General features: G+C 36.7%; 1 protein-coding gene and 1 pseudogene across 2 annotated transcripts in view; both read left to right on the top strand.

Annotated features, from left to right (window-relative positions):
• LOC143724299 (NACHT, LRR and PYD domains-containing protein 12-like) overlaps window positions 1-18,804 on the top strand; it is a 575,203-nt gene that overhangs the window by 472,240 nt on the left and 84,159 nt on the right. The window lies entirely within an intron of this gene.
• Window positions 1-18,804, top strand: part of LOC143724322 (protein NLRC3-like) — a 72,569-nt pseudogene that overhangs the window by 23,649 nt on the left and 30,116 nt on the right. The window contains exon 3 of the transcript XR_013197351.1: window positions 904-1,008. The product of XR_013197351.1 is annotated as a protein NLRC3-like (transcript). The remainder of the gene's footprint in view (window positions 1-903; window positions 1,009-18,804) is intronic.

Below are 18,804 nucleotides of genomic sequence, written 5' to 3'. Positions count from 1 at the left end.
TTTAATGATGTATAACACTTGCCTGTATGACAAAAATCGACGGAGTTATTTGAGTTTCTTTCGCCCTGATAAGAAAAAAAGCGAGACCCGACCCCAGGGGAAGAGACAGGGGAAGAGACAGGGCAAGATAAAAACAAAGAGAAAAAGAGTGTGATGCTGATGAGGAGAGAAAAATAATTAGCTGCCCACTGACATGGTTTTAAAGCTGTTATCCAATTTTTTTGGCCTTCAAAACATCTTAAAATGCACATATGTAGATCAGAGAAATCAAAATTTTCTAGGGGGAAACCCGGACCCCCCTATCTGCCCTACCTCACATTTGGGACCACAGTGATTATAAAACCCTGCCTTTGCATGCTAATGAAAGTGATAGTGAGCATTAGATCCTAAACTAAAGTGTTAACTTTTTTTTATTATTTAAAAAAAAAATCATACCCTCATTGGGGGCTTAGCCCCCCTAAAATGAAAATCCTAGTGACGCCCCTGTATGATAGTAAGTAATTTGTTAATTACCTTTTACACGCTGACAAGTGGCAACAACTACTTAATTTAATTCAAGTATGCTAACGAAAGTGTGTCGCACAGACATTTCTGCTTTCTATTTCTGTCAATAAACAAAAACTTGACATGTTCTCATAAATGTATGGTCAAGTATCTTTTAAATCCTCAACATCAACATTTAATCTCTCTCATGTATATTAAATAAATTAAACTAATGTGAGCCAGTAAATAAAATCGTTAACTATAAAACTGTATAGTGTGTGTGTGTGTGTGTGTGTGTGTGTGTGTGTGTGTGTGTGTGTATTTCTGTGGAGGATTAGATAAAGACACAGATGTGTTTCAGACACAGTTGATCCTCCTTTACTAAAGTGTTTTCTCTCTCTCTGTTCTTTGTGTCATCAGTGTAAGATCAGGCTCACATGTGTCCAGCTCTGTGTCTCTGAAGAGTGATCAGTCTAAAGGTGATCCACCAATCTTCAGTGAGAAAACACCATCATCTAATAAAAGGTATTTTGTGTGTTTACATTACATTATGGGGTTGTATTATTTGTCCACAGTGGTGTATGTGATTAAAAAAAGAACATCCAACAAGAAAATGAAAATCAAATAGACAAATCAAAGTGTTAAGAATAACACAAATTAATTGACAATAGTTACAGCCATAGACTTTCCAACTCTTGTCATTGTCCATTACATATTAGAAAAGGAGTGGGAAGAACAAAGAAAACGTATTTAATCCCACCCCCTATCCACAAGTCAGAAGCTTACACATAATCGACCCGCGTTCCAAATATTTACACATCTACTTTGTTTTACCCCATAGCAATTCAAAATGTACATCAATTATTTAAACAAGGAAACAAATAATAATAATAATAGGAAATAATAAATAATAAACTTCAGAAGTACAGAAAAAAAATGAAGTAATGATAACAACACCATTCAACTGAAGATAATGCCAGCCCCAAAAACACTCTGTGATTATTCACCGCCTACTACATCCCTATATTCCTTGAAAACCATATCTTTATACCTGATTTTAAATTGATTTATGTTTGGACATTGCTTTAGTTCCTCATTGAGACTGTTCCATAGCTTTACTCCAGAGCTTGAAATGCAAAAGCTTTTCCTGGTTGTTCGTATCCTGTTTGTTTTAAAGTTGTGTGTCCCCCTTAAATTATGACCTCCCTCTCTCCTCCTGAATAATATTTGAATATTTCTCGGCAATAGATTATTTTTGGCTTCAAACATTATTTGGGCTGATTGATACTTCACAAGATCTGTGAATTTTAATAATTTTGACTGAAGAAATAGTAAGTGAGTGTGATCCCTATACCCAGCGTTGTGTATTATTCTTATTGCTCTTTTTTGGAGCACAGATAGTGAATGTAATGAAGTTTTGTAGTTATGTCCCCAAATCTCAGAACAGTAGATGAAATATGGTAAAACTAGTGAACAGTACAACAAGTGGCGAGATTTTTGATCCAGAACCTGCTTTGCTTTGTTTAATACTGCAATTGATTTTGATGGTTTCGATTGTAAGTGTTTAATGTGTGATTTCCAACTGATTCTGTCATCTATAATTACCCAAGACATTTATTTTAATGAACTCTATCAATTATAACCCCATCTATTTGTATGTTCACCTGAATATTCATATTACAATTCCCAAATAACATTATTTTAGTTTTATTTAAATTTAATGATAATTTATTTCTATCAAACCATATTTTTAATTTATTCATTTCTTTAGTTAAAATCCTTCACTAGTTGCTGTAAGTTTTCACCTGAACAAAATATATTTGTATCATCTGCAAATAACACCATCTTCAACAACTTAGATACTGAACATATGTCATTAAAGGGTAACTAAACCCCTGGTCAGAGCCTGACTCCACCCACTGGCAATATTTGAAAAATGCTGGAAAAGTGGGCAGAGCCCAGCGGAGGGGGGCGTGCACCTGAGACGCATATCTTTGTATGGAACCTGCCTACGTCACCTGCAACCGCTATGTCACATACCACCGCAAACATCCAATAGGAAAATTCAACTGCAGTAGCCACCGTTCAACCTGAAGAGGGCAGGACTCAGACGTTTTTACACCATATATTGTAGAATTAAAACACTTTAAACCCAAATGTCAAAAAATTTACTGGAATCAATGAACAGCATTTATGAAGCTCCATTCTTACAGATCATTAACTAAAAAAAGTTGTTTTAGTGTTTAGTTACCCTTTAATTTACAAAATAAACAGTTTTGGTCCCAACACTGACCCCTGGGGGACACCACAAGCAATGTCCAAACATACCTACCTGAAGCTTCCTAACTTCACAAACTGCTGTCTCTTACTTAAATAACTCCTCACCCAGTCTAATACTATCCCCCTGATACCTTACCTTTACATTTTATTTGTAAGTATGTCATGGTCGATTGTATCAAAAGCTTTTTTCAGATCAACAAATACCCCCATTACATATTTTTTATGATCTATGGCACTTGTGATTTCCTCAATTGATTCTATTATTGCCATCGATGTAGATCTGTTTAATCTGAATCCATATTGACTGTCAGTGAGTAATTTATGTTTATACAAGAATGTTTCTAATCTGTTGTGAAAGACTTTTTCAAGTATTTTAGAGAATTTTAGAAGTAAGGAGACAGGTCTGTAGTTTGTGAAGTGGTGTAAGCTCTCATTTTTATACATAGGCAGACCTGCCAACCTGTACGCATTTTGCGTAGCGGATACGCATTTTGACCTCAAAGTACACTGGTACGATTTGTCACTCTAAACTACACAAAAACCTGGTGACGGGCCTCTCTGTTCACGCGCAGTCCTCAAATCAAGCAACAGCAAAAGAAGAGTTCGACCAATCATAGCGCTGGGTTCATTCCCCAAATAGCAAGCATGGATGATTGACAGATGCGTAAAACCTATCATTAAAAAGAGACTGAAAATCAGCAGCAATAAAGAATCCCGCTCGATCCCCCTTCCGCCGTCTGACTGATTTCATAAGCGAGGACAATACACTCACGGTACTTCTGACTCCTGAAGGTAAACGGGCTGGGGTGGATGTGGAAAGTTGAAATATTGTATTGAGTTAACTTAATCTGGATTCGAATATCACACGGGAGTGATCGCAATCGCATGGATTATCTTAAAATACTCCGTCATTCATGGTCACTCAGATAAGAGGAAAACATCATTCAGCCATGCAAATAATAAAATGCTTAAGTAATGCTGAACAATAAATCTAAATACAATGAAAATCGCTATGGCTTAGTGATTATGAAAGTGATATGTGATTTGTGGATTACTGATAAGCGCGAGTCTGGAGAAACAGCCATTTATTTATTCATTCTCAGTATTGAGAAATGTAGCCTGCATGTGTTACGTTATTGTGTTAATAATAACTTAAGTAGGCTACCTAATTATGTTACATATTTATTTTGTATGAAAACGTACTCGGTTACGTACGTAACCTCGGTTCTCTCTAGAAGAGGGAACGAGTATTGCATAAGTTGCTTAGCTACGGGTAAAGTCATCTTTTCTCGAGATATGAAGCCAAAAATTATCCTTAATTTTGTATTTATTGTCAACGCAGTGCAGCAGCTAGCAGACCTAGAGCAGGCTGTCTAGCGTGCTCATTGGCTGCCCTGTGGCTACTGCAGCAGCCTACCACTGAGCCTGGCGTGACGTCGCGCCCTCTACACAGCCCGCCAGAATGGGTGTGGCTTGGCGTATAAAAGTACGGCTCGGAGGCTGCTCCTCTGGTTTTCATCGACTGAAGCGAAAGTCGCTCGTGGCGCGAGCACGGCAGGTTACGCAATACTCGTTCCCTCTTCTAGAGAGAACCAAGGTTATGTACGTAACCGAGTACGTTCTCTTACGAGAGGTTCTCTCGTATTGTGTAAGTTGCTTACGCTACGGGAACCCCTTGTCAACGCTGTGCGCGCCAAGCATCCACTTCATGAGTCCCAGGGAATCCGGGGAACATAGATAAGTGGGAATCAGGCGCCCAGCAACGCGGGCCGGCACATGTACATAAGCACCCATAGGGAATACAGAGCGGCATTGCCGGTCTATATAAAGCATATCAACCCATATATTGCAGCTCAACCAGGAGAGCTAAGTTACGTGAGAGTAGTCCGCGCACGATCAGATCTGGGCAGAACATACATCCCACTCATACTGACAGAAGTCTAGCCTGCAAGGCGGGAACTTCCAGGTTATGAAACCTAACAAATGTGGACGGGGAGGCGCAGCCCGCCGCCTCACAAATGTCATGAATGGAAATCCCGCTGGACCAAGCCCACGATGAGGCCACGCCCCTAATGGAATGGGCTCTGATGCCCACAAGGCATTGCAGACCTTTAGACACGTAAGCATTTGCTATAGCATCCACTATCCATCTGGATAGACTCTGTTTCGAGGCGGCGAGACCCTTGGTGCGCCCACCAAAAGAAAAAAAAAGCTGCTCCAAGCGCCTGAAGGGGGCGGAGTGCGTAATGTAAGCCCTCAGCGCCCTGGCAGGGCAGAGGAGACTAACACCGCTCTCACTGAGAAATGACCTGCGCTCTGAAGGGAGTGCCCATCACCTTAGGGACATAACCATTTCTTGGCTTGAGGATGACTTTAGAGTCATTTGGTCCAAACTCAAGACACGCAGCGCTAATGGATAGCGCTTGTAAATCCCCCACATGTTTAACTGATGTCAGAGCTGTCAGAAAAACAGTTTTGAGCGAGAGGTACTTTAGGTCCACGGAATCTAGCAGTTCGAAGGGGTATGCTTTCAGGGCCTCTAGGACCAAACCGATGGGGGTCGCGGGGGATTCATCCTCCCGGCTCCTCTAAGGAAGCGGATGACCAGCTCATTCCTTCCTATTGACTCGCCGTGCGTCGACTCAGCGAACGCTGCAACGGCCGCCGCATATACTTTAAGCGTGGAGGGGGACTTGCCCCTGTCCAACAGCTCTTGAAGGAAGCTAAGCGAAGAGAGCCCCCCAACCTAAGTGGAGGCATCCGTCGAGATGACCTTTCGGTATGAGACGGCCTCCATCGTCACCCCCCGCTGGTACCAGCCGGCCGCTAACCAGGGCTGCAGAGCTGAAACGCAGCTCTGAGTCACTCTGATTCGTCTGCAGCCAAAATCTCGAGCTCGATGAGGCATTCAACCAGCATTTCAACTGAGCATTCAACCAGCGTTGTAGCGGGCGCATACGCAGTAGGTCCAGCTGAAGCACTGCTGCAGCTGATGCCATACAGCCCAGCATTCTTTGAAATGTTTACAGAGAAGCAACGCTGCCCTTCTGAAAAAATGCGGCCAGGTGTCGCACACAGCGCGCGATAAACGGGCCGTCATAGCCACAGAGTCCAGTTCTATCCCCAGAAAGGAAACTGACTGACTGGGCAGTAATGAGCTCCTGGTCCAGTTGAACGTGAGACCCAGGCTTTCCAGATGACTGAGGAGCACTGTTCTGTGAGATAAGAGTTATATCTTTGACTGTGCCAGAATCAGCCAATCGTCCAAATAGTTCAGAATCCGCATGCCCTGATTTCTCAGGGGGGCGAGAGCCACGTCCATGCACTTCGTAAATGTACGGGGTGCTAAAGACAGGCCGAACGGGAGGACGGTGTATTGATATACCTGACCGTCAAAGGCGAATCTCAAGAATCTCATTTCGATGTGTTGCGGCTTTATTTCATTGTGTTGTGGTTTATTTCCGTTGTCTTGCGGCTTTATTTTTTGTTGTGTTGCGGCTTTATTTTGTTGTGGCTTATTTCCGTTGTGTTGTGGCTTATTTTCATTGTGTTGTACATTTTCCATTGTGTTGCGGCTTTATTTCGTTGTGTTGCGGCTTTATTTCGTTGTGGCTTATTTCCGGTGTGTTGTACATTTTCTGTTGTGTTGCACCTTTATTTAGTTGTGGCTTATTTCCATTGTGTTGTGGCTTAATTTTGTTGTGTTGCGGCTTTATTTTTTTGTGGCTTATTTCCATTGTGTTGTGGCTTAATTTTGTTGTGGCTTATTTCGTTGTGTTGTACATTTACCGTTGTGTTGTGGCTTATTTCCATTGTATAGCGGCTTTATTTCGTTGTGGCTTATTTCCGTTGTATTGTGGATTAATTTCGTTGTATTGTGAACTTATGTTTGCTACAAGAGTCCTGTAAATCATTAACTACAACTGTACTGTAAAATTTACAGTAACTAAATGGCAATTTTGGTTACCAGTAAGACAGGAGTACTGTAAATCATTAACTACCATTGTATCGTAAAAGTAAAAACACAGCACACTGCTGTACTGTATATGCGTATATGCTGTAAAATTGTCTATATAGCTGTAACTCTAAAATTAAAGTCGAAATAATGTTTATGAATGCAAGTGAAATTACAAGAGCAACTGTGAACTTACATGTACTGCTATACATTTTACAGTAGAGCATTTGCTGTGGAATTCAATTCACTAACTACAGTTGAGATTTTTCACTGCTATGGTACATACGTTGTTGTGGTATTCAATCTTTCTGAAAAATAACTTCGCAGAGATCTTTGATGCCAGAAATAATTAGACTTTATTTTCGAACGCCGTCCCGTTCCATAGAACGACGCTCTAACGCTCTCTGGCCCTCTGGCCTTCCAGTGCGCTCTCGAGTATATTTTGGTTCAGAGTTATATACATACATCTTCTTCCAAAGAAGGTAACACACCCTATAGATAGTTTTGGGTAAAGGTCTTTTACCATGTGACTTCTCAGAATAGAATTTTCTGCAGCAAACAACATTCCATTCAAGGTCTTTCACATACACAGAGGAAATCCAAAGTCACAGACAGAAGAAATATTTGTGTCCAAATATATAGCAAAATTATTTGTTTTCTAAATAATTAAATCTTCTACATTCCCTCCTCTGAGGCTTATTAAGCCTCACATTCACTATCTTTTTTCCAGAGTGTAGTTTCAAAATCCAGCTCCCTCAGTTATGCTACCTAGTGACTCAACTGAGTCACTCATTCTCCTTTCCAATTACTGGATTAAGCCACCACACTCCGGAGGAGCACTCGAGCCAAACATCTTCTTCCATACATTTTATTTCTTTTAGTTGTTCTTTCTTTTTTGTTTAATGGAAAAAGTAAAAAACTCGAATTCTCCTTAATCAAAATTAAACCAAAGAATAAGACAGTGTTATAAGTGTGTGTATACATTTGGTTCAGCATTGCCTGTTATTGACACAGTTATGTAGAGTATGTCAAACATAAAAGTCTCTTATACTATTGAAAGTTTTCTTGCGGTGTAGATATCCTCTAGGGTCTGGGTCATCAATCATCTTCTTTGTCCTCAATTCTCATTTACTGGAATCAACATCCAGGGTTTGTAAATATCAATTTGGTTGCCCTCTCAAATTAGCTTTCATTATCTTTTTTCCGCATTTTCATTCGTTTAACCGTGGTTTTCCAACTAATGATCTCAATATACAAAGTACACAACAGAATAATAACCGAATTTCAATATTGCATCTCCAAAAACATCTCTAATTGAGAAAACCTTAATTTTCCAAACTTTTCATTAAGTTTTCCTTAACTTCTGCTCTTAAGTTTTTCTTGACTCAATCGCTAAATTTTCCTCCCTGCACAATATTATTTAGTAAAAGTGCAACACTGATCACCAAACATAAGTCATTCTACTTTTTTCACATAATTGTTTTTCTCCTAATGCAGACAAAACATTATAATAAATATCTGTTTATTATAGTAGTCTAATTGATTTATTATGCATTTTTGTTCTACTTGATCCATATGACTATTAATTCAGAATATGGCTAGGTAAACATAACTCTCTCATTTTTATCACTTCTTATGAGAGAATATCAATTCTTAAATTCGAAGAATCCATCTTTTAGTCAGTCAATTTTAGTGAACAGAACACTTTACACCTATCTAATAAATTGCAATACATTTCACTAACTGTCTATTATATTACCAAATTTAAACAATAAATTCCATTTTGACCTTTTTAATCTCGCGTATTGCTTCTCATTCTCATTGTAGCTCCTCAGTTCAAGACTAAACTGAATACATTTTCTTCGTTTCTACTAATTTCTAAATAATCTATCATGAATAAACTAATTATGTCTCATGTAATCACTCTAACTAAGAAAGCTTCAGAGCAATGTTACATTTATCTCATAATAGTCATTCAATAAACTCATTAGACAATTAGAAAAATAACTCTAGCAAATAACTTTTTGCACTCTTACATATTCCTTATATGTACATTTCTTTTTCTTTATATCTAACAATCCAAAAGTTTTTCTATCATCCTTTTAAACCATTAGCATTATAACTTAATTATTATTAAAACTTCCTTGTATTCGTATGCAACTTGTTTTTAATCTTCAATACTTCTGTTTAGTTGACATATAATCTGACCTTATTTCTGATAGTTTTTCAATCTAAGGATTACTTCTCTGTTAGAAATTTAATTTCTGTTCCTGCCCTCCTCTGTTGATTTCATTGCTTTTACCCATCTATATCATGTCCACATAATCCATTACCAAGTGATATAATAGTTCTTCTGGTATACTGACATATGGCCTATTTTAGTCGCTGTTCTTTTCTTAACTTTGTTTTTGCACAAATTTCACAAAACTTTGCAAAAATGCATTTAATTTTAACTTCATTTTAATTTTTAATTCCTTTCCTTACTCCCCCCTTTGCGCACTGGTTTAAAACCATTGCGCATCTGGACTGAGAATATTCAAAAGTATTCATTGGTTCAACAATCTGTCCTTCATGTGAATGCCAAATATCTATTTTTGACCCCCCTCTGGTGCCATTTAGATTGTTCATAAGGGCTTGTTTGTTACTGAATTTCAATAAGTTCTTGTAAGTCTATAAACTTTCTATCGAGAACTACTTGATAAAATTTTAACTAATCAATTGCATTTTGAATCAAATTGTATTCTTATCAATTAAAATTAAAATTTAATATTTGTTAATACTTGCTTTAATTTCAACTGTAGTCTTAAATTAATTAAGTATACCCTTGTATTGACAAATTTCATCTGAGTATAAGATTTATTTTAAAGTTATTTTTAGTTTTAATTTTTTCCTTCATGAATTGTCTTAATTCCCAATGTTAATTTTTAACATTATTTTAGTTTCTTTTCTATTTGTCATTATCATTGTTTTCTATGTTGCTTTAATATATTTTTCGATTCAATTATTTTTGTTATGGTGGGGTTATTATTAAGTTGCTACTGAATCTATTCAAGGGCTGAACATTCAATCATAGGAAAGTTGGCTGATGTTGACTATTGTTTGAGCTTGTACTCATCTCTGTTGATTCTCTCTTCTTTGCACAGTTCCTCTCATTCCTGTGTTTCTGGTCAAGTTTGTCTTTTCTTCCATTCATGATTTGATCATTCTGTTAACCTGGTCATCAATCATTACATCTTTCACCAGGGTGTCTCCAGTGAGTAGTTTGTTGCAATGGACTCTTTCTCTCATTGTCAGCATGTCCTTGATCCTTCACTTCAGTTGTGGGGGGTTGCTGAAGTCAGTTGGTTTATTTTAAGTTGAGAGGCATGAACTCAAATGTCACTCTGTTGATCACTTCTTCTGAAATTACAAAGCACAGTTAATGGTTCTTTTTGTCAGACTCGTCCCAGAATCCTTCCTGGAACGAGCTGCTGCTATCTGTAAATTAAAGCTTAATTATTTTTGTTAGTGAAAACAACATGTGATTTCAATCATCTGCTCATCTGTCCCATTGTCCTTCTCGATGTTACCTGTAGAAAGGTCATGTGGGCTGAGTGGTGTCCTTTCTGCTTTCATTAACAGCAGGACTTTAATCCATATATTCTCATTTGTTTTTCATAAATTTGACTTTTGATCATTATTTGCAACTTTTTGCATTTTTCTCACAATAAATTTCCATTGTACTCTTATAATTAGTCAATTCAACTCAGTTATCTCTTTGTCTTGAGTTCCACTATCAACCCACTATTTATTAGGCATCTTGGACAATACTCAACCCACTTTGACAAAAGTTACAAGACAATATTTCATACTTTTAACAAAGATCAGCTCCATCATGATATGCTGAAAAGAAAGGCAGACGTGTTATGCTGCAAAGGAAGTCAGATATGTTATGCGCTGCGCAAATGTGGCACTGTTTTTTCTCTTTTTATTTTTCTCTTTTCATTCTTTGTTTTTTCATATTGTTACTTCAGTTCCTGACCAGGAAATTTAACCAAATGCATCCATGGTCATTATTTTATTGGGCAGAATTTGCCCTGTGGGCCCACATGTTAAATTTTAAATACAGCTGTATTGGCAAAATAATTGATTTGCCTTAGTGTCTCTTCAGACACCATCTCTCACTCATTCACACTCAGTGTCTCTCACACACACTGGCCAGCATACACTCTTACAGGTTGTGCTCTAAATGTGGCATCCTATAATTTTAGCCAAGGTCTGATCAGGTCAACACAGCTATGTCAAACACTACTGAGAAGTGTCAATGATCATAAGGTTTAGTTTAACACCATCCGTTATAATCCTTTTATTTTTTTATTTTTACAAAATCTAATAGACTAAGTATTTTAGAATAATAAGCCTGCCAATTGTAATTTTTCAAATACATTTTGTCATTTGTTTTTCTGATTTTTCCTATTGTTTTTTGTTTTTGTTTTTTGCTCATGAGCTGCTTTAAGAAATTGGAGATCTCTGCATAATCTTGGATCCATGGCCAACAACATTTCCATCTCATTATCCCAGTTCTGACAGCATTTTTTGCGATTTCATAATTTTGGACCTTTGGAGTAATTTTTTCTCCAATCTATATCTCTAAAAACTTAGCAAAACAAAATGGAGTGACCAGTATCATTGTTTTGCAAACAATAATTATTATTCTTTGACATTTTGTGTCTATCTTTTTCTTTGCTACAGAATAATTTTTCTCATGCTTTTAGCCCTATAGTTGTTTCATATAATCCTCACTATACCAAATCCAGCCTCAGTTTGAACTATTTGGTGAGTTGAGCACCCACTTGTCTCTTTCAGTGTATTCTCTTTCTTTTTTATATGGCTGGACTTGAACCTACTGGAAAAGCAAAGAGGGTTAGTTCAGCAGAGAATATAAAGAATTGCTTATGAGACCAGTGAATAATCAGAATGAATAAAGTTAATATAATAACTAAATTTGAAGCAGTCTCTAGAGTGATCATCGGAGTTGCCACACCTGTGTTGCCCGTAAGGGAAGGGTTTCGGTCAGTTCTTCTGTTTTTAGATTATCAGTCTGTTAAAGCTTCTTGGCTGTCGCTCTGCATGTGTCGTCAGCCTAGCTGTCACTCAAGGCTTGGTGTAAACAGGAATATAGGCTCTGTTGTTTCTCTGCCTCTTCTCAGTTTGGGCTTTGATAGATTTTGCCACAGCTTTGCATCTCAGGATTTTCCTCTTGTCCTCAGGAAAAAGTCTCCAGTGAAATAGTGAAAGTTTCACCTTTTCCAGCATTAAATCAGTCTTTCTCCATGCTGAGTTTTCCAGAGAGTGGTCATCTTCAGAAGGGGAGCTGAAAGCCCCTCACCCTCTCTTCTTCTTCTCTCTGCAGTCGTCTTTGACCTTTAACCTCTTCCATTCGACACTGAAGCCATCTGAAACTTGAACACTCAGAGAGCTGCATAGATCAAATTCATCTTTATAAATATTTGTTCCTGAGCTATTAGCTCTATCTAAATTCCACTTTTAACCATCTTTTTCCTAGATCTTTTATATTATATAATAATCACTGGTTGACAACAGCAGTTCTCCCATTCTGTTTTTAGTAAAGCAAGTTCTTCGTTGCATGGAAAAAGCAAGCTATTTCTTCATTGCAATATGAGCAATAATCTAACTTTTGATTTTCTGAGTATAATACAATTAAATAATTTTCCCTATCATAAAATCAGCCTTCAATCGTTCTTCTGTATTTGCATGCTGTGCTCAAAATAATCTAACATGGTGAATAAACTTTTCCTCACCCATTCCCAACAATTCCCATTTACTACAATTCTAAGATTGCTGTAAATTATTTATGACTGTTGAAACTTGGTCACCCAATCTTGTTCACTTTTAGCACACTGCACAAGTTATTTTTTCCTTAGCACAAACTTAATTTTCTACAATAGAATCATTTTTCTCTCACTTTGTCTTCAGGGATAATGAGATACAAATTTTAGACGTCTTCAGATATAAGATATAATATATTAAGCACGTGCATTTTTATTTATTTATCGATTAATATATATCAGTCCATTTATTAATATATATTTTATACTTAAACTTATTTATACTACAATAATCTGCAAGACTAATATCTTGAAACAATTGTTTTCTTTTACTATTTCCTTTACTTTTAATACTCATTTATACATTACTTGTCTCTCAAGCACATTCACACATTCCTTGTCACCTATTTTTAACCACAGTCACAGTCAAGCAGACACACAGGACAGGATCCTACATACACACACAGAGCTAAATTATACTCACAGTGTTTCTCACTGTTTTTACAAACAATACTTCACTGAATAACTTTAAACTATAAGACATCTGCGATTCACTTCCTCCGACACAACAGAGTCATATACTACATAGCTTTTCCGTACAGTCCCTTGTTAACCTATAACAAGGCGGTAGCCAAAAGCTAAACTTATCTGTGCAATATTCGCCATCCTTCCAGGCCCTCTTGGCGAAATCCACATAAAACTTACCCAGTCCCTTGTTAACCTATAACAAGGCGGTAACAATAAACCAAACTTAATCTGTGCACATGCAATTAACTTATTATCCTCAAGGCCCTCTTAATAAGTAACACAGAGTTTTGGTAACCTTTACCAGTATACTTAACTTCATCTGTGTACATGCTATCCCATTATCCGTCAAGGCCCTCTTAATAGGAAACACAGAAACCTGATACCCTATACCAGTATACTTAAATCTATAAGAAACCTGATAACCTCTATCAGTACACTTGTCATCCTCAAGGCCCTCTTGACAAGAAAAAACAATAATTGTTATCCTTTAACAGTAAACATAAATTCTTACGTACATACGACAAAACCTTTAGCGGCACATCAGCATCCTACCAATATTCACACAATCTGCATCAGATTATATAAACACAGGCAAACACTAACGGGAGCTCCGCCGCGCTATAACACAGTACTTGACATCATCAACAAACAATAGACACTTATTTCTAGAATCAAAGATCCTCTTTTCAATTTTTTAGTTCTTTAAACTTGGAGAAGCATTTTAAAGGGTCTTACCACTCTGGCTCACTGGTGACAACACACACTTTTTCAAAAGCAAAATCTGCTCACCTCAAAGTACAGTGGCCACTGTTGTCTGTGTCGGTCACCAGAGTCGCCTTTCGTGGTTCCTTTTGCCTCAAAACCCAAGTCCCTGTTCGGGCGCCAAATGTTGTGGTATTCAATCTTTCTGAAAAATAACTTCGCAGAGATCTTTGATGCCAGAAATAATTCGACTTTATTTTCGAACGCCGTCCCGTTCCATAGAACGGCGCTCTAACGCTCTCTGGCCCTCTGGCCTTCCAGTGCGCTCCCGAGTACATTTTGGTTCAGAGTTATATACATACATCTTCTTCCAAAGAAGGTAACACACCCTATAGATAGTTTTGGGTAAAGGTCTTTTACCATGTGACTTCTCAGAATAGAATTTTCTGCAGCAAACAACATTCCATTCAAGGTCTTTCACATACACAGAGGAAATCCAAAGTCACAGACAGAAGAAATAATTGTGTCCAAATATATAGCAAAATTACTTGTTTTCTAAATAATAAAATCTTCTACAACGTTTGCTGTAAGCTTCAGCCTTTTTGTCAAATAAAACTCACAATAACAGGTTTACATAAATATAACAAATTTATTGTGCAATAATGGCTGTTTAACATAAGCACCAGATTCCAAAATATATTTGGAGAAACAAAAATGGAGATTGCACATTAAATGAGAACCAATGAGAACAGCGGCATTTAAAGGATTAGTTCACCTCAAAATGAAAATTTCCTGATAATTTACTCACCCCAATGCCATCCAAGATGTTAATTTTTTTCTTTCTTCAGTGGAAAAGAAATTACGTTTTTTGAGGAAAACATTTCAGGATTTTTATTCACACAATGGATTTCAACCGCAACCCTGACATGTTGAAGCCCAAAACAATGCAGTTTCAAAGGGCTCTGAAGTGCTTCAAACAGCTCTGCACGATCCCAGCTGAGGAAAAGGGTCTTACACAGCGAAACGATCTGTCATTTTCTATATAAAAAAAATATATATATATATAATTTTTAACCACAAATGCCTGTCTTGTACCATCTCCGAGATGCGCTACTGCGTATTACTTTATCACGTTGGAAAGGTCACGAAAAAAAATAATAATAATAATAAATTAAATGTCAGACAATTTTGAAGTTGGAGGAGAAAATTAGATACATTCTTCACTGTTCCCTACCTTTTTAAACCGGAGTACACAGACAAATAACTTGGACAGATAACGTGACCCTTGACCTTTCCAACGTGATTACGTAATGCCTGACGTGTTGCAGACCAGCACAAGACGAACAATTGTGGCTAAAAAGTATATACTTTTTTTTTTTTTAAATGACCAATCGTTTCGCTGTGTAAGACCCTATTCCTCAGCTGGGATCATGCATAGCCCTTTGAAGCACTTCAGAGCCCTTTAAAACTGCATTGATTTGGACTTCAACAATTTGGTTCCGGTTGAAATCCATTGTGTGGAGAAAAATCCTGAAATGTTTTCCTCAAAAAACTTCATGTCTTTCTTTCTTCAGTGGAAAATAAATTAACATCTTTAGTGGAATTGGGGTGAGTAAATTATAAGGAAATTTTCATTTTGAGGTGAACTAATCTTTTTAATATCAACTATACAGGGCACACATTCCTAGTGTGACTGAACTTCAGTCATAAACAAAAGAAATGGTCTGAACTGTGCCTACCTTTAATTTGCTAAATCCATAAAAATGACAAGAATACTTGAACCTCAATCATGAACTTCAGGTCAGAGTCTCTTGTATCAATTCCATTTGAATACTTTTGTTTAAATGGCAAGCCATTCAAAGTCCATTAGCTTTCGTAACAGTGTGCATACATGTGGGTTCATTCCATGCATTTTCTTTCCAGCAGCAACTTTTGATCCAGTTTCCAGGTTAATGCCCACAAGTCCTCTGTGAAAAAAACCACACAACATCCAATTATCAAAAAAAAAAAAAAAAACAGTACACACTTAAACAATAAAATACAAAATGTGTCAGACAACTCATAAATTACATTTAATTTCAATTAATGAAGAGTTATTGTCATATTTAATTTTTATCAGAAATTTAAATATAAAAATATTTAGCCTTCCATGTTTACAATAGACAAAATGTACAGATTATATCATTATTATACGGATTATGTGCAGAATTTATAGATTGAGCTCTATGCTGGGATTCCTCGTGTTTAGAATTTTAAAAAGCGCATTTCTAAAAATTTGGCTATAGAACATTTAAATCATTGTGCACTGCAATCTACTGCATTGTCTACATGGATCTACATGATCTCCTTAAGATATTTAAGTTAAGGTAGAGTTGTACTGTATTGGAGTGCAACCACATTTTGTAAAATGCAATAAAATCACAAATCTGTGATGTCAATTCTGTTTCAACTTATTTAACTGAAAAAAAAGAAAAGAAATATTTCCAATATTTTCACTGACCAAATTAATTGTATTTAATAAATAAGCAAGTTTAGATTTTGATGGTTGCAACACGCTCCAAAAAGTTGGGACAGTCAAATTATGATTCTATTATTATTCTTTTTAATTATCTTTCTTGGATTTATTTTTTCTGTTATTTTAGTTATTATAATTTATTTTATTTTTTATATGGTTTTGCATTGTTTGTAGTATTTTAATTATTTGCATATTTGAAATAGATTATTTGCTGCAGTTGTACAGTATATTTGTAATATTTTGTGCTATACTTCTTAAATGCTATACTCTCTTGGCATTCTACTCTTGCTAATTGAATCCAGAATGCTAATTGATTATTCTTAACTAGTCTACATCGAAAAAAGAGTGAATGTTTGCTGGAATGGAAGTCCAATGGAAGTTCAATCCTAAATTGAAAACCTAAAAAAAAGTCATGAAAATTAGAGTACGATTTTATGCTCTGAAATAACTCTAAATAAATTCCAGCGTGCATTGCAGCATCATCTTAATAAGCAAGATTTAGGTTGTAATAGGTCACAAACAATGCTGCCAGGTGTAGCAGACTTCAAATGGCAACCTCCGGACACCACAGAAACAGGACCACACAATGACTGGGATGATGGACACATGGAATTTATTCACCTTTAACAGAGTAGTTAGTCAATAATTAGTATACAGACATCGGATGGCCTACTCTCTCATTCCTCTGCTTCCCCGTTCGCATACACTATGCGTCTGCGCGTACGCTTTAACAAGGGCAATACATCATTTAATGTGCAAATGTCGATGCTGAATTACCACACATCAGGACTGCACACACACAGAAAACAAATAGAACATATTTGTAAAAGTTACCATACAAATATGCTGTAAATTCTCAGAAATGTACTAATAAATGTACTATAAACTTTTTTAAGTGCATCAGATTTTGATTATTGAACTACTGTGTATAATAAAGTTTTTTTTTCACAACCAGTCTCACGGCAAAATATACCTCACGGCAATTCGTATGAAGGTAGTTGAATATATACTGAGGCACACAACCGTCAAATTAAGTTCACAAATTACATAACAAACAGTCAAATTAATAATCACAAATTGAAACATACCTTTAACAGAGTAGTGAGTCAATAATTAGTACACAGACATCGGATGGCCTACTCTCTCATTCCTGTATTGAAAGATGCACGTGAAAATGAAGCACTTATTTTAACACGGTAATCACACTGATAATCACTGATAAGGATAATCACACTGATACACAATATGACAAACTCTTAACAACGTTTTAACATCATAAATCTAGTGATTAGATTACAAGAAAACAGTAAATGCAAGACAAATACGAGAGAGAAAAACTACCTTTGCTTCCCCGTTCGCACACACTATGCATCTATGCGCGAACGCTTAAAGGAGAAGCGATATAATTTCCTTCGGTGTCCCACTAATTAAGGCCCCACATACTACAAATAATAGGAACTCCCGATCGGAACTATTGAGAATAGTACATTGAACACAAGTTTTGCGGAAGTTAACAGTTTAAACAACATTTCTCCTTGCACATAAAAAAATATATAAAATTAAACTCAAATATCTAAATTGACCGGCTACACAGGCCCTCAACAAATCAGTGGCGTATCCAGGACATTTTTTGGGGGGTGGCCAAGATGGGACACAAAGCTAGTGTGGGGCGGCCATGGCATAGCAAAGTTAATGCGTATATGTACGCAGCCGACCATGGTTCGAATCCCGGTCCTTTGCTGCATGTCACATCCTCTCTCTCTCCCATGATTTCCTGTCTCATAACTGGTCAAATAAAGGTGACTATCCTGTTAAAAACAGTCCTAACCACCTATCACAGTCCTCAAGTATCTCTGGTTATTTTAACATGTCTATATTTAATCAGTAATTATTGTCAGGATAGGGTAAACATTTTCTAAGAGCTATTTTCTTGTAGTGGATTAACTTGTCTCTTCATAAGTTAGATTAGAGTAGCAAAATAAACTGCTCTTAACTCATCCTATATAGAATAACATGCATCAGTCATCAACTCATCATCTGTGTCACCTGTATTGTTACCTGAGTTTGCTTTACTAATTGAGGCGCCATCTTGTGGTTACATAAATACACAGAAATCCAACAGGACAAACCAAAATGCTTAAAGATAGGACCTTACCTGTAAAAGCAAAAGAAAAACTAAGCTTGTAAGAAAAAAACATAAATATTTGTTGTTCTTTACATGCTTAGTATATTTTATTATTTAGCTTAGATATAATTTGTTAGAGATACTGGAATTTGAATTTCTTAATTTGTTCTTTGCCAGGTGTGTTTTTATTTAACCACAAGAGGGGACTTAAACTAGTAAAGCAAACACGGGTAACAGGTAGCACAGAGGATGGCCTGATGACTGAATAATATCATTAGGATGCCTTGTGATGTATGAAAATGTGCAAAAAGTGGTTTTCAACTAAGACAGTATTCATATCCAAGGCCCCGATGAAGGTATAAATTTAAACATTGGCTTTGATTCAGCA

This window comes from Siphateles boraxobius, unplaced genomic scaffold, assembly GCF_051911475.1.
Source record: "Siphateles boraxobius isolate OS27281-9 unplaced genomic scaffold, OSU_SipBor_1 72, whole genome shotgun sequence".
Lineage (NCBI taxonomy): Eukaryota > Metazoa > Chordata > Actinopteri > Cypriniformes > Leuciscidae > Siphateles > Siphateles boraxobius.
The sequence above is the reverse complement of the archived record's forward strand: the minus strand, read 5'-3'. Positions and strand labels throughout refer to the sequence as shown.